The sequence below is a fragment of the Rhyacophila brunnea genome, unplaced genomic scaffold, assembly GCF_057557595.1.
Source record: "Rhyacophila brunnea isolate RB1 unplaced genomic scaffold, BYU_Rbru_1.0 scaffold_20, whole genome shotgun sequence".
In the NCBI taxonomy this organism is placed as follows: Eukaryota; Metazoa; Arthropoda; class Insecta; order Trichoptera; family Rhyacophilidae; genus Rhyacophila; species Rhyacophila brunnea.
This window is the reverse complement of record NW_028232860.1, coordinates 24,282,052-24,297,161: the sequence shown is the minus strand read 5'-3', so window position 1 is coordinate 24,297,161 and position 15,110 is coordinate 24,282,052. Positions and strand designations below refer to the sequence as shown.

Below are 15,110 nucleotides of genomic sequence, written 5' to 3'. Positions count from 1 at the left end.
AGTTCTGCCATATTCAACTGGTTGATATTACTCTCAGAGACGTCCCTAGTCAAAGTTCCGCTTTAAGGCAGATTTAAAATACCATCCCCTTTCACATACTGATATACTTTACTAGTCATCAACTACTGAGGGTAAAGGCATAGAACGAAACATAGTCTCAAACAGTGAAGTTTTTAAGTACGCGGAGATCAAAGGCCCTACTGTGAAAATTTTTCCTGTGCGATATGTCGGCATTGAGTATTATAATACAAAAATAGGAATAACATGATAGTTTACCAGGATTTTTAGTGCTTCAATATTTTTTAAACTAAAATGCCGCCACTTTTTTCCTATATATTTCGTAGCCATAATAAGAAATAATATTTTAAAAGCATATATTTATTAGAACATATATAATTTTGAAAACACTTCTGAGAAAATATAATATTATAACCAATAGAAAAAATCTTTTTGAAAAAAGTAAGACACCCCGCAGGAATTGAACCTGCATCTCTCGGGTTTCGCGCTTGCGCACGTAGACCACTATGCCAAAGGTACCATACTTAATTGCGACAAATTTTAAGTAATGTCTTTTATAATACTCACTGAAGCGTTTTCCAAATTCAGCTACTATTGGCAATCGGCTTTTGTATTTTGAATCAATGTAGGTATTACTTTAATTACTAACCGACGTCACAGATCACTCCATGGTGTTTTACTGGTTCTGGTTCTTCTGGTTACAATATATTTTCTCAGAAGTGTTTTCAAAATTATGTATGTTCAATAATTATTAGAATGTTACATTCCTAAATCTTGTGAATTATTCGTTGAACAAAAAAAGTAATTAATTAAAATATATTTAATTACTCACATATTTTCAACTACAAGAAAACATAATTGGTATATATATCTGGCTAGCAAGTGCATTAATTACTGAACTGTCATGAGTATTAAAAAATTAAATCATCATACACATGAATCAAGCAATATTTTTCCAAAAATATCAGTATTTATTCTTAACAGAATAATATCTATGAAAGTCTAGCTATATTCGATGAAATCGTTTATTTATCTATATGTCAGTTAAACCAATCAGAATGGCGGACGTTCGAGCTTTACCACTATTAATACAGCTTTGATTTTACGCGTTGAATAAACCGGCAACTGCATCTTGTCAGTTAGGATTCTATCAATATTTAACAATCGGTGAAATAACTTTATTTATTGTATAATAAAAAGTTTAATATCAAAATCCATATACATATTATTAAAACTTTCAACAATCTTTGCCATCTGTGACAAATCACATTGAATTATAGATTTTAAAAGTATAGCTTGATATTTAATTCGTTTAAAGATTTTTATTGGACATTATAAAAACAATAATAGATCAGAAATATTATTTTATATCAATATAGTCCCTGACAAGTTAATGCACTTTCTCACTTCTGCGTCGATATTAATTAACCCAATTTAAAAAAATATCTTCTGATTATTTTGCAAACCAGGCATCATGCAATGTTTATTATGCATAGTTAGTTACTTTATGTGATATTAGCCAGCTGGAGCAAAAGTCACTTCTTATTCTTCAGATTCTTTCAGATTGTTTTTTTTTTTTTTTTGGGTAGGAAAAGTCTTGTAATTTTCATTTTGATTTACAATCTCTATGACAAGCCAAGTTATGGGTGTCTTGAAATTATACAAAATATTTTTACAATTTTTCTAGGCAAATTAAAAAAAAAATCAGTGATTCTCTAGCCAAATTAGTTTGAAGTTTATGGACGTTGAACTACATTATTTATCAGTGAGCTTGCCGGAACGCATCCCCTCTCCTCCACCCCTCGTCACGCTGATCTTGAGGGTGCAACCAGATTTTTATGGTGATAACCATGAACGAACTTCTTTGTCCACACTACAGAACATTTTAAGTAACATACCTATATTCACTATAAATCAAGACTACACAATTCAATACAATGCATGCGGAGTGTCCTCAATATATTATGCTAATAGGTAATGATTAGGGATTCTTATCCCGGGATCTCGAGCTATTTTTGATACCTATAAATCCCGGGATTTCGGGATTGATTTTTTTTATCAATTTTTATGGAAAATAAAATAAAAGCGAAAATATAACAGAAAAAATACTTGTTATAAAAAATAACTACATTATAAATAAACTGAGTTTGAATGAAGTTTGATTTATACCCATGTGTAGGTTGCCGATTCATTTTATTTTTTCACGTGAATTATTAAAAATGGAAAGATTGGAAAAAAATGCTTTGCACTTATAGTAATTCCACCATGAAATCATACGTTTTACGGCAGTTTCATATTTGTCTGACTAATTAGATTTATGAAGCGGAAAGGCCATAAGTACGCCATGATTATTTGCTTTAATATTTTAAATCTCGCTAATCCATTCATTAAGTCTTTACTATCAGAAACAGCAATCTCCTATAAAATTCACATTATTATTTAAATTACAATATTATTTACTCCGTTAAACTTGTGTATTTCCAAGATTGAACGTAGGTATACAATATTAACAATAAATGTCTTAAATTGTATAAATTATACTAGATTTATTTTTGATCGATTTTATCAATGATATTTTTGTAAATATAAAAATTTTATATCAACAATGGAAAAAATGCCAATCCCGGGATCAGTCCCGGGATCCCGGGATTGTCAAATTGTAATCCCGAAATCCCGGGATCAGAATTTTGGCTCGGGATTGGATTCCCTAGTAATGATAATACTTTATGCATATTATATATTACAGACATAGCTATTGAAAATTAGATATTCTTTAACACGTATTTTAGTTTAACCTACATCTCTCCACAATCAAGAATAATTGTGCCTTCTTACAGCGATGTCCAGAAAGTAACCCACTTCCGTTGTATTCCCTGATCTAAAAAATGGTATACTTTATTTTTCAGTATTTCTTTTTCTTCAGTGGCTAAAGCAATTTTATGAAAGACGTTTTTTGGCATCATTACTAAACGGCCGGCGACTCACCTTACCGAATACAAAGACGCAGTGTTACGTCAAATGATTGAGAATCAGTAGTATACACTATTTTATTTTACAACGTTTTATATTTTTTACAACGTTTTTATTATTAGCTCGTATTCTTGTTTGTCCGGTGGTTTTTTGTCCAGTACAAATCTTGCAATCGATTTTTAACTAACTTTCCGACTAGCTAAACATTTTTTTTTGAATTATTAATAACCATGTCCTTGCTTTTTCGTACAAGGTGGTTGTTAGTAATTTTGAACAATCGCAAACACCCAGGCTGATAAAAACACATACATAGTGTGTCCTCATCAGGAATCGAACCCAGAACTCTCGGGCGGAAAGCCAGCGCCTTACCCACTGCACCACGAGAGCCACCGACTATCTAGACATTTGAAACTATTAGAATATATCAGAACACGATGCCAATGCATTCTTTTAATACTTGTAGCCATCTTTAAGCAGAATTGAATTCATTTTCAGTTAATTCTGTTTTGTATGGAAAGTTATTTCAGAAAAATCTGTAAAAAGTAAAAGACCTATTATTGATTATTGGTTGCTAAGGGGGTGGTCCTATCAATTAAATTAGTAATATATAAGTGCGTTACTATGTAAATTAAAATGAAATGTCAAAATGACATTTCCGTATTCTATATTTTTGTTTGTTTGTTTGTTTTTATTTACTTCATATCAAGTACAAATTTGAGCATATTGAGCATAATAATTCAACAGAAAATTTAAAAACGTTGTATAATATATGAAAAGTTATTTTTATCTTGTAATTATTTGTAATATCTCCATATGAAATCGATTTTTGAAATGGACAAGGTACAACCATCTGACTACACAATAATATGTATTTATTTTTGCCTGCAGTGATTACGCAGACGGATTATTTTTATTTTGTATTTTTTTTTCGAACTCTTTTTCGCGTTGCGTATTTTTGTACATAAATCAAGTTTCCCCATTTGTTGAATGTGAAATATTACGCAGCGTAGAATTGTACGCACATTTTATGTTGTGTTAGATTTTTTATTACACATATTTCTCGTTCCATTACGTGAAAAATGTTTTGTTACACCGTAATAATGAATGAACAGTTTTTTTTTCTTCCAAATAAACAATAATTTATCTACTGCCGCATGCTAACGTTGACAAAGCGTATTGTATTAACATAATAATGATTTCATATATTATGCACCTGCGCTGGCCTAGTTGGTAGAGTATTTCTAAAGACATCGGTTGTAGATTCAATCATATGACTGGCAACAATGTAATCGATGCAACGATATATCTTACTCAAACAAAAATATCAAATAATCGTAATTAGCACGAAAATTATGCTTGTGCAAACATTACTACTTTCTTTCCGTCTAGTAAATTGAATCTAATTATGGTTTTCTATTGTCATACACTGACGATTCTTAGGGTAAGCACCCCAATTTTTATTACAACGTTTTTATTAGCTCGTATTCTTGTTTGTCCGGTGGTTGTTTGTTCAGTACAAATCTTGCAATCGATTTTTAACTAACTTAGAATATATCGGAACACGACGCCAATGCATTCTTTTAATACTTTTAGCCATCTTTAAGCAGGATTGAATTCATTTTCAGTTAATTCTATTTTGTATGGAAAGTTATTTAGAAAAAAGTTCGTAAAAAGTAAAATTATTATTGGTTGCTAAGGGGGTCCTAGCAACTAAATTATTAATATATACGTGCGTTACTATGGAAATCAATATGAAATGTCAAAATGACATTTCAGTATTCTATATTTATTCAGTATTTCTATCAAGTACAAAAAAAGTATTTATTAATACATAGAATTGTCAAGTTTATATGATTCAACACAAAATTAAAAAACGTGGTATATAAAAAGTAATTTTTATCTTGTAATTATTTATAATCAACTCAGCATTATCCAAGCTATCGTGTTTTACGATGCATTCGAGAGGAGAGTATTACCCGTTCGAAAATAATTTGATTCAATAATATTATTGTTTGATTTTAAGTCAACGTTTTATAATATTATTTTATTGCATCCATTCATTCCATGTAAAAATCGATTGATTATTTTAATGACATTTTTATAATTTTTTAAAATCCACCGCATTCAATACCTCGATTCCGATGTTTTATTGTATTAATTATTACCCCAATGTGTCTCCTATCCATATGTCCATAATATCTTACTTATACGTATATTACCGCGTCACATACTTGCTATATAAACTATGTAACGCTATTATTAAGGGACGTTCATTTCAAACATTCTCTGATACTTTTAACTCGGTATTCTTGTATCCATTACTTTGTATGTGTGCTCTTTCGAGACGAATACAAATACAAGCTAATCTTCAAAACCCTTTGATTGATCCACCTAGCACTTTTGTTGCTGAGATAACCACATAACACTACTTATTATTGTCGTTCTGGAATAAATGTAATATTCATTAGAAAGTTTTCATTTTCAAGTGCAAATATAGAGTTTTCAAGTCTAGGTAGGAATATATGCCATGCCGTTTTTCGAGGTGTCGCCCTACTGACGAATCTGAAACACGACTTGTAAAACAATGATATTATCACCGAGTAATCTTTAAATAATAAGTATGTGCAATAATAATTTATGTATTAACGAATTAAATTAAAATTATACCCTCTTTACACGTGCATGGATTAACTGCTGACAGAACGTATTAACGTGACCATAACAAGAAACTGTATGTGTAAACATGTATTATCCTGCAGTTGCAAGATTGTATGCATGAATCAAAAAAGTTTGGTAGCTTCTGAATTTTCATGCGATAGTGCATATTTTTCGATTTGCGCCTATGCAGTAAAACGATAGTGGTGAACCTGCCGGCAAAATAAACGAACTACGCCGCGGAGATACTCATTTTGAGGTTAACCGATTTTTACGACCTGAAGAATGAGATTGGAGAGGCAGTCAGCAATTTAACGTGTAAACAGTTATTGTCACGATAGTTTAAAATACATGCTATTGCTGCCAATAAATACATGCACGTGTACTGGCGCTATTACATCAAAACACTTCCTTTATATAATACGATAAGTTAGGTAAGTATAAGAAAAATACGATGACATTACTTAATTCTAAAATCTCTTTAAAATGTGTATGTATCTTTTATTTGAGGTATTAGATATTTTCTATGGAAACATTTTACTTAAAGCTCAGCGATATTTTGCTTCGTTTCAATAGCAAACTATTTCCTCGTTTAGAGACACAATACAACTAATGTTCGTAAATTCATGACGACGAAAATGACGAAGAAGGAGAAAGTGTAATTAAAGTTATAAAACTTAACATTTTTTGCCGAAAGAATTTAGCTTCAGAATCCTATACAATAAACTTAAATTTGTGCAAAGTTGCTCGCAAGTGTAGTTACTTTCCCAGCGCGAAGAACACAAAAGGGAGACATCTTAGCCGGGCCTATATTTTAGAGTTAATAGTGAGTTATAAAGATAAATTGACACTTCACGCATACATACTTTGTTACTCTTCCCGGAATCCTGAACGAACTAATGGAGAGTCTCTGTCTCCAAAAGACGAAGCTTTTGTGAAAGCTGAGAAAAGGAAAATATGTAAGCAATAATAATATATAGTATGAGCTTTTTTAAGCTTCGGAGAGAAAATGATTTGGCGTATTCTGTTCAATGCGATAAAACAATTTTTATTGTACTACAAAATATGTACATTATATTTATTTTAATTTCTTGATTATTTATTATTAACTTAGCTTAGCATTCATTACAAAAATATATGGCAAAAAGGTAGGTAACAATATTTTTTGTTACCATTCAAATGACAGGCGTTACAATGTAGTACGTATTGTAAGTACTATTACTTAAACTTCAGTTAAATTTTATTAATACATAATGTATATTAATTCGATTGTTATATACCTTTATTATCCTGTAACGTTCCAGCATCGTATCATATATTTCCTTTGGCTTAATCCAAGATGGCTTATTACCATATCAGACTTACCACTTGTATCTAATTTTTGTAACAACGCAAGTGTCTTTTTATGTAGTTGCCTAATTAATTTTATGCAATTAGTTTATAAGTAATTGCCTAATTCTTTGATACCGTTAAAATCCTATCGATTATAATAGAGATTTATAATAACCAAAAGACAAGCTAAATTAATAATTCATTAATTCGCTACTTACTTCTTAGATCTAAGACACGCGACCCTGCAAGCTGCATCAAATTGAAGACATACGGCGCTGTAAGTTGCCGCGTTTACATCTGGCTCAAACCGACCTAGTATCCAGCTACATAGAAAGCTTACTAGCTTAGAAAATGATTAAGATCATACTATTTCCGTCGGTTAAGTTCAAGGACTCACACCTATTGCTGCATATAGATCATTAGCACCGTTTCAGACGGGATACCGGTGTCGCGCTCGTATATAATATAGGAAGCCTTTGGCGGCTTGAGAATGTAGCGGCCGACGGAAAAGTGTACTGGACATGCGTTGACTCATTATCTCTGGGTTCATAAACATAATACAAAAGCCCCTTTATTCGAATACAAAGGCCTCCTTATTATATACGAGCGCGACACCGGTGTCCCGTCTGAAACGGTCCTTATTGTATGCAGGGCAGTGAGTGTCCCACTTTATGGCGGCGTCCCAACCACCTGAAACGCCTCTCCGCAGTCACACTATTTACCATTAATTGATGCGATTGTACGCCAATGTTTCGGCTGAGACGTTCATTATCGAAACTACAAAACAGATGAATATACCATGTTTCACAGTCATACCTGGGTACTGTGTGTTTTTTATTGAACTTATATATCGTCTTCTTTTTCGTGTCATGTTTTCAATGGTTACAATATGATGCTCCAGAATTTTTGACAAATTTAACAATATTTTTGCCATGTTTGAAGATCTCGGGTGCATTATAATGGGCTTGCCTTGCATATCATAATATGTCTATGCTGGATGGGCTACGTCCATACAATGCAAACTATGTATACATTCCCTGTCGACAAGAGAAAATAATCATCTAGTGTTTCAATGTTTCAATCTCTTTGAGTATAATATTTTTTTCTGCCCTCACCTATAATATTCACTTTAAGATAAAAAAAAAAAATGAACATCGAAAATTTCACCGTTAATTTAAAAAATTGTAATTGTAAAATAATAAAATAATTTAATTCATTATAACACGCAGATAAAAGGACACACATTGGTCACCAGTAAGTACTAGTAACACTTGCTTCTACTGCATATTATATTATTAAAGTATGTTTATGAATTTATATTTTTGTAACAATTTTTCTATTGAAATTAAACGTTTCCGTTGAATTTCATATTAAATTTTGATAAATGATTCTGGGCGTAGCCCCCCAAACGTTGATTTTTGGTCTATTGTCCCCGTGACATGTTCAGTGGCATCCGGTTAAGAAATGAATACGTGTATTAAATAAGGCTCTAAGTACCAAAAAGTAGTATTGCCTGTAGTTACAAAATACCGAGTCATTGCAGTAAAATTTCATGAAGCAGACCTTTTGAAAAATGTAGTTTTACAGTGTGAATCAATCACGGCAGCTTCTATAATTTTAGGTATTAAGAACTCGCAAGTGTCAACACACCATCGTCAGCTATTTTATATTGAATGCCGTTGACCACTGCAGTGCTACTTACACTATTATAAATAAAACACGCTAACGGACTTACAACGTCGACAGGTTTAATTAATTTGCTGTATTTTTTTGACTTGCTTGAGGCACTTAGACTATAGTTGAAGTTATTGGCGTTGGTATGTAGAACATTTTTCTATACAAATGTCAGTTTTTATGTTTTTGGTACTTAGCGCTTTAATTAATACACGTATTCAAATGATGATCTAGAATTCTAGAACTTCGTGCAGGTAGGCAAAAGTTTTCGTAGGACGCCTGCCAAAAAACCTGCCAAAAATCGTAGTGACAAAAATGATGATTGAATTTTCTAAAAAAATACAGTTATAGTTCAAAATTTCGTTGGTAATTTGTACTTTTTTTATTTAATTCTTAACATTGCATCAGATAAAATTCCATAAAATAATTACACCTGCAAAATACTATGCGATCATACCCGTCCAGTTATTTGCATTGCCGAATGAAAATATTTTAAACAGCGCATTAACATAGCGAGCATTTTTGGCGCAGCATTCTGTGTAAAAGCTCACTGCAATTTAGGCACAATAACTTAAGGCAGGTACCTTTCCTCTAATATATTATTTTTTACAGAAAGAAAAATTCATAATACTCGTATAATTTTAAAAATATTTTTTGAAATTTGTCTAAATTTATTGTGTTCTTATTTTGATATAACAATTCTGTAATGAAGATTAATTTTGAATTTGAGAGTATAACCTTATTTTATTTGAACATACATAATTTTGAAAAACACTTGTGAGAAAATATATAATAACCAATCGAAAAAATCTTTTTAAAAAAAGTAAGACACTCGGCAGGATCGAACATGCATCTGTTGGGTTTACGCCCCGTCCACGCTCCTCTGTGCTACGAGGTGACATACTAATTACGACAAATTTTAACTATTGGCCTTTTAATACCTGCTCATCAGTGCTCTTCTAAATCCAGTAACTATTGGCAATCGGTTTTTGTTTATTAAGAAGAGCGCTGATGAGCAGGTATGAAAAGCCCAATAGTAAAAATTTGTCGTAATTAGTATGTCACGTCGTGGCATAGAAGATAATGCGCTTCAGCAGATGCAGGCTCGATTCCTGCCGGGTGGCTTACTTTTTCAAAAAGATTTTTTCTATTGGTTATAATATGTTTTCTCACAAGTGTTTTTCAAAATTATGTATGTTCAATAATTAGAATGGTACATTCTTAAATCTTGTGAATTATTTGTTAAATAAAAGAAATAGTTAATTGTATTTGAGCTTAATTAAAAAAATATTATTAGAAAGAAGCGGGAACAATAATCAAATATATCTTAGAGATACATTTGGAAACCCCTGAAATATATACATACAAAATACTCCGGTCACTCTACATATAGAATTATGTATACATTTTTTTACACAGAGGTTCTATTTAAAAAAATGTAGTTTTTACGAGAAATTGATATAAGCTACACGCTCAACTTATTTGGTCCATGCATTGGGTTCAAACAACATGTTAATTTACATTATAAACCTGACGCATAACCACTCAGCTATTGAGGGCTTATGTATACATTCATTATATACTATCTTTTTTTCCGATTTCAATGTTTCATCTTTAGTTACAGTGCCGTCAGCTGTCAATGTAAATTACTCAATTAAAGTATAATTGTGTAACAAAAATAACTTTTTTCAAAACCATATTTTTGTATTTTTTTGTAAGATTGTAAAGTTTATTATATTTAAAAAAAAAATCTAAAATATTTACCTAATGAATGCATTTATATCACAATCAGTTAATTTACAACAATTTGACAGGTAATTTATTACAAACTGTCAGGAACAGACATAATTTTTGGGACTGCATTAACTTCCCTCGATTTCAGATGTTGTAGTTCATTACCAGCTTCCGTGATGAAATTCCTACCGTAATAGCCACTCAATAAGTTTTCTGAAGGCATACAAATATTATATTAGACAGCTTTTCGTTATAATTTAATTATATATTATTTATGGGGATAACAAAAAACACTTTGTGAGATCTGCAGTGCATATATCGTTTTTGTAGCATCGCTGCAGGATGAGTGAAGGTCAGTCACTCTTGAAGCTTTCTACTACTCCCAAGATTTTTAATATTAAAATTGCTTCCATTATTTGCTGCCTCTAAACTAGGGTTCTAAATGGAAAATTTTACGAACCGGAGCGCTTGATAATTTTATGAAAATATTAACATAGTTATCAAACAAATCATAGTTTCAAAAAAAAGAGTGTTTGATTTTTTGTTATAATATGGCCTATTCAGCTCAAGTGGTCAAATTAAATTTTTACACGAGACGGAGAAATAATTTGTGGAATTTTATGAACTGGAACGGCGCTCCGGTGCACTCCGGTCTATTTCGAGCCCTGCTCTAAACAATTTATGTATCGCGATAAATATAATGGAAGACCGTACACTAGTTGTACATTACTGATCTAGGATATGGATATATATGTGTTAAATTAGGTTCCATGACAAAATATAACAGTGACAAAACAGAACAACGATAAATATAACTATTACCTTTCAGGAAAAATATAAATTTAATATTGAAATTGTTCTATCTTTATTATATTGATAGATTTTTAATAGCATAGATTTTCAATACGCCATAATAAATCAAAATATTTACCTAATTTCTGCATTCCTAATCGATAGAAAGCCTCAAATAAACGCGACTTAACTTGGTGTTGCCGGCAAGCTTAGGATATCTCATCTCAATCAATATAATATGTTCAAAATGAATGGGTGAATAGTTACAACGAAATAATGACCTAACCCAACCTAAATAGATTCCACAAAAATTTATATTTGATTATTCCCCTGGCTATTCTATTTTGCCACTGTTCTGTTTTGTCATGTTCTGTTTTGTCCGGTTACCGTTAAATAATACGTTAATATAACGAATAAGTGAAATGAAATTACCATTACTTCGTGCCGATACAAAGTTTATGCTTCCAACATAACATCTCAGTGTGGAGGGAAAGAAAAATCGATACAAATAAATACTCATAAAAAAACCATTCCGGCGCTAGTGGAGACGTATTGTGATGAAATATCAAGTCAAATGTTTGGCAATGAGGGATAAGTATTTGGACCACGTACTCAGAATTATGTTGAGTCCTGGGGGAAGGCAGTGCCCGCGATGAGCAGGAAGTAACAAGGTAATTCGAACGAGGGTCCGAGAGCTTCCCGTTAAGTGCTTATGTTTAATTCCGAACACACTTCACTCCTGATCGTGTTTATCCGGAGGATTCTTCGACTCGAGGCAGGACCGCACTGGGCTACTTAATAAATCGATGTTCTAATTCATTAGAATTACAAGCAGAAGACTAATTATTGTAAAACTAAAAAAAATACCATTCAATATTCTTGTCAATGCACTATTTTATAATACGATGTTTTATATTATTATAAACACAGCAATATACAGTATCAATATTCATATCTAAAGAGCATATCGAGTCGAATACCTACCAATAAGGGGGGGGCTCACAGGGCTCTAGTCTGGGGCCCGGCCTGACAAATTGACCAGCCAAGTGAGACAAACACGCTTCACAAAATTGCACTCATAGTTCACTTAAAGCATAATTAAAAATATGTGGTTATGCGATTCAAATTTTGATTATTGTTTGTTATTGTTGATAACTCCATATTTCAAGTGGGTGTATTAATAAATACATAAAAATAGCCTAATTTTTTACCTCGAACACTATTTAGAATACACAACTGTAGATAGTCACACTGCCTTTAACTTTAGCGATATGTAGAGGGCCTGCTAAAAGGTCTAGCCTGGGGGGCCGCTTCAGGATGTGGGGGCCATGCCGACCAATTTAATAATATATTGTGAATAATAAGGAAATAACGATATTTCTGTCATAAGAACACAGAAAGAATGGAAAAATTGTTACCTTCTGTATGTGGTAGAAACAGTGTGTAGAGAAATATTAGAATATGTTATTTTCTATAGTTACATACGTCTATAATAATATGTATTAAGGGGGTACATGCTCAGCGTAGGTCAAAATGCAGCTTTTGTTCTATTTTCAAAGCATGATCCCGGACATTCCTTAACGTTGTAGATAATCTATTTATATAATTTTGAAACCTTATTATCATTTATATTTATTTTAAACATTTGATGACTGCATAAAGTATTCTTATTACATAAAATAGTATTCTTTTAAACCTCTCGCTCTAATGTTTTAGAATATAGTCATATTTCAGTACATAAATGTGCAGTGGTGTTAAAAATTTTTACATTTATTAATTTTTAAACGCATTTATAAAACCATTAGTATGATTTTTGTCGACATTATTAATAGTGAAATATTTACGATAAAAAAATATATTGATAATCTCTGTGATCCCAAATTTGACAAGAATTAGGCATTTTATTATTCAAAAAATGGGCAAGATTAACACATTTGAAGATAATTCTAAAGATATTCATTATAAGCTATGTCTTTGACCATTCAAGTGTGATAAACATCCTACGAATAATGATTGCTTTATAATAATTATTGACCTAAGAATAAGGTAGTGTTTTTTTGAAATACGCCATTTCTTTTGGCATTCCCCAGTGGTTAAGCTACAACATAGGACCGTAGCCATAAATTGACAAACTATAATTGAAGTAGGGAGTAAAATGATGTTAACGCGCGTATTTTAACATGTACCGTTTAAAAAAAATAAAAAAAAAATTCGTTTAGGTACGTATTTTAAGTGGTATATTTAAGTAAGGAATTAATTTTAAAAACCACTGGAATACAAGGAAAATACAGAAAAAATAGAGAGGTAAGTAAATTAGAAATGCAATCATAATAATGTCATATAATTTATATCAAATTCTGATAGGTTCTCGTATCTAATTAATATTGAATCTAATAAAACTGGAACAGTACTGTCTGCAACACTCCACGAACAACGGTTTTTTTTAAATCTCAAAACTGTACGGGAATTTCCTTCCGGTAAGACAGCCTACGGTAAACTGTACTACGGCGAAATGTAATATGTAAATGTTACCTTGAGACTAGACTCCCAGAGAATCTGAAGGGAAGACAATCGACGCACTAAACACGTGGTATCTATTATATATAATGAAATCGCATGGCATCAAAGAACATCTTTAAGCAACTTGCAAGTATTGTCAAATTTTTCGTCACATCGTTAGAACAGTTTCAGCTTGAGTGAAGAGGAAAGAAATCACTGGTGCCGTCAAAGTTGAATCCTTTTTTAAATTGAGCTATCTGCAGTTCTTTTTATAAAAATCACTGAAGCAAGTTTCAGTTTAACGTGACGCGAACATTGTGTAAAACATGGAAGCGTTTGTATAAGAATTACATGTAATTTTCAGGCATCATCTCTATTATAATAAAAATAAGCTTTTCTTAAACACCTTTTTTTATACTACATTTATCCACATTTTGTAATATTTATCTATTGGTTGTTTTGATTAGTCTTCCAAGGCGGACCTGATTATTTGGAGTGGTTCATTCGACATTGCGTCAATGCCAAATCGCCAAGTTGGACACTTTGCTCTGAATATAGTATAACAAAGTTATTCTGACAAGTAAACCATATTAGATTGATTGATTCGGCAGTTGGTGAGTACTTTTCTACTATGAAAGTGGAAAACATTCGGAACGGAAAATAAACAAAGTTCGAAATAACATCAATACACAAATTTAACGAGAAGCATTAGGCATTTAATACCCCCTCCACATCTGCCTAAATTGATTTTCCTTGTACTTTAGAGTTGCTTATATCAGTTTTCAATTTGTTCGCTGTGAATAAATTTATCATTATCTTAACTCTGAAAATACCATCATTAAATAATTAATTAATAAAATTGAATTCTCGACTGCCTTTCAATAGCATCATCATTCGGGGACGATCTAATACTGGATTAATACCTTATTTAGCTCCTTTTACTTTTCTCAGTCTCCGGTGTGACCTAAACTTAATGAGTTCGTCAATCCAACGAGTATAGTGGTCGTTTAAAACCATGCGGTACTACTATATCACTATATGGTTTAAGATATTATCTTCCACGTATCCACGACTCACATAACTGCACCAACTACCAAGGAATAACCCTACCGAATATTGTATACAAGGTAATGTCAAATATTGTATTCAACTGATTGCAGTCTTATTCAGTGTGGAGTGTAGGTCTCTCACCAAGGCCGATGAGCGTGCGCTCGATATATTCGAGAGGGATTCTAGATTCTATTTATATTTAATGTGAAATATTATTTAATGTGTATATATTTAGTGTGTATAAAATTATAGTGAAACTAATAATTGCTTAACATATGGATCAGAATTTTTGTCAATCAGCAAACAGGATGAGAGAAGTATGGATATCTTTGAGTGGAGAGTTTTGAGAAGAATATTTTTTGGGCTGTTCAAGAAAGTGGCATTTG

At 31.8% G+C, this 15,110-nt stretch overlaps 1 protein-coding gene across 1 annotated transcript in view; it reads left to right on the top strand.

The window, feature by feature from the left end:
• The window catches only part of LOC147071446 (B-cell receptor CD22-like), a 939,709-nt gene that overhangs the window by 748,238 nt on the left and 176,361 nt on the right, over nt 1-15,110 (top strand). The window lies entirely within an intron of this gene.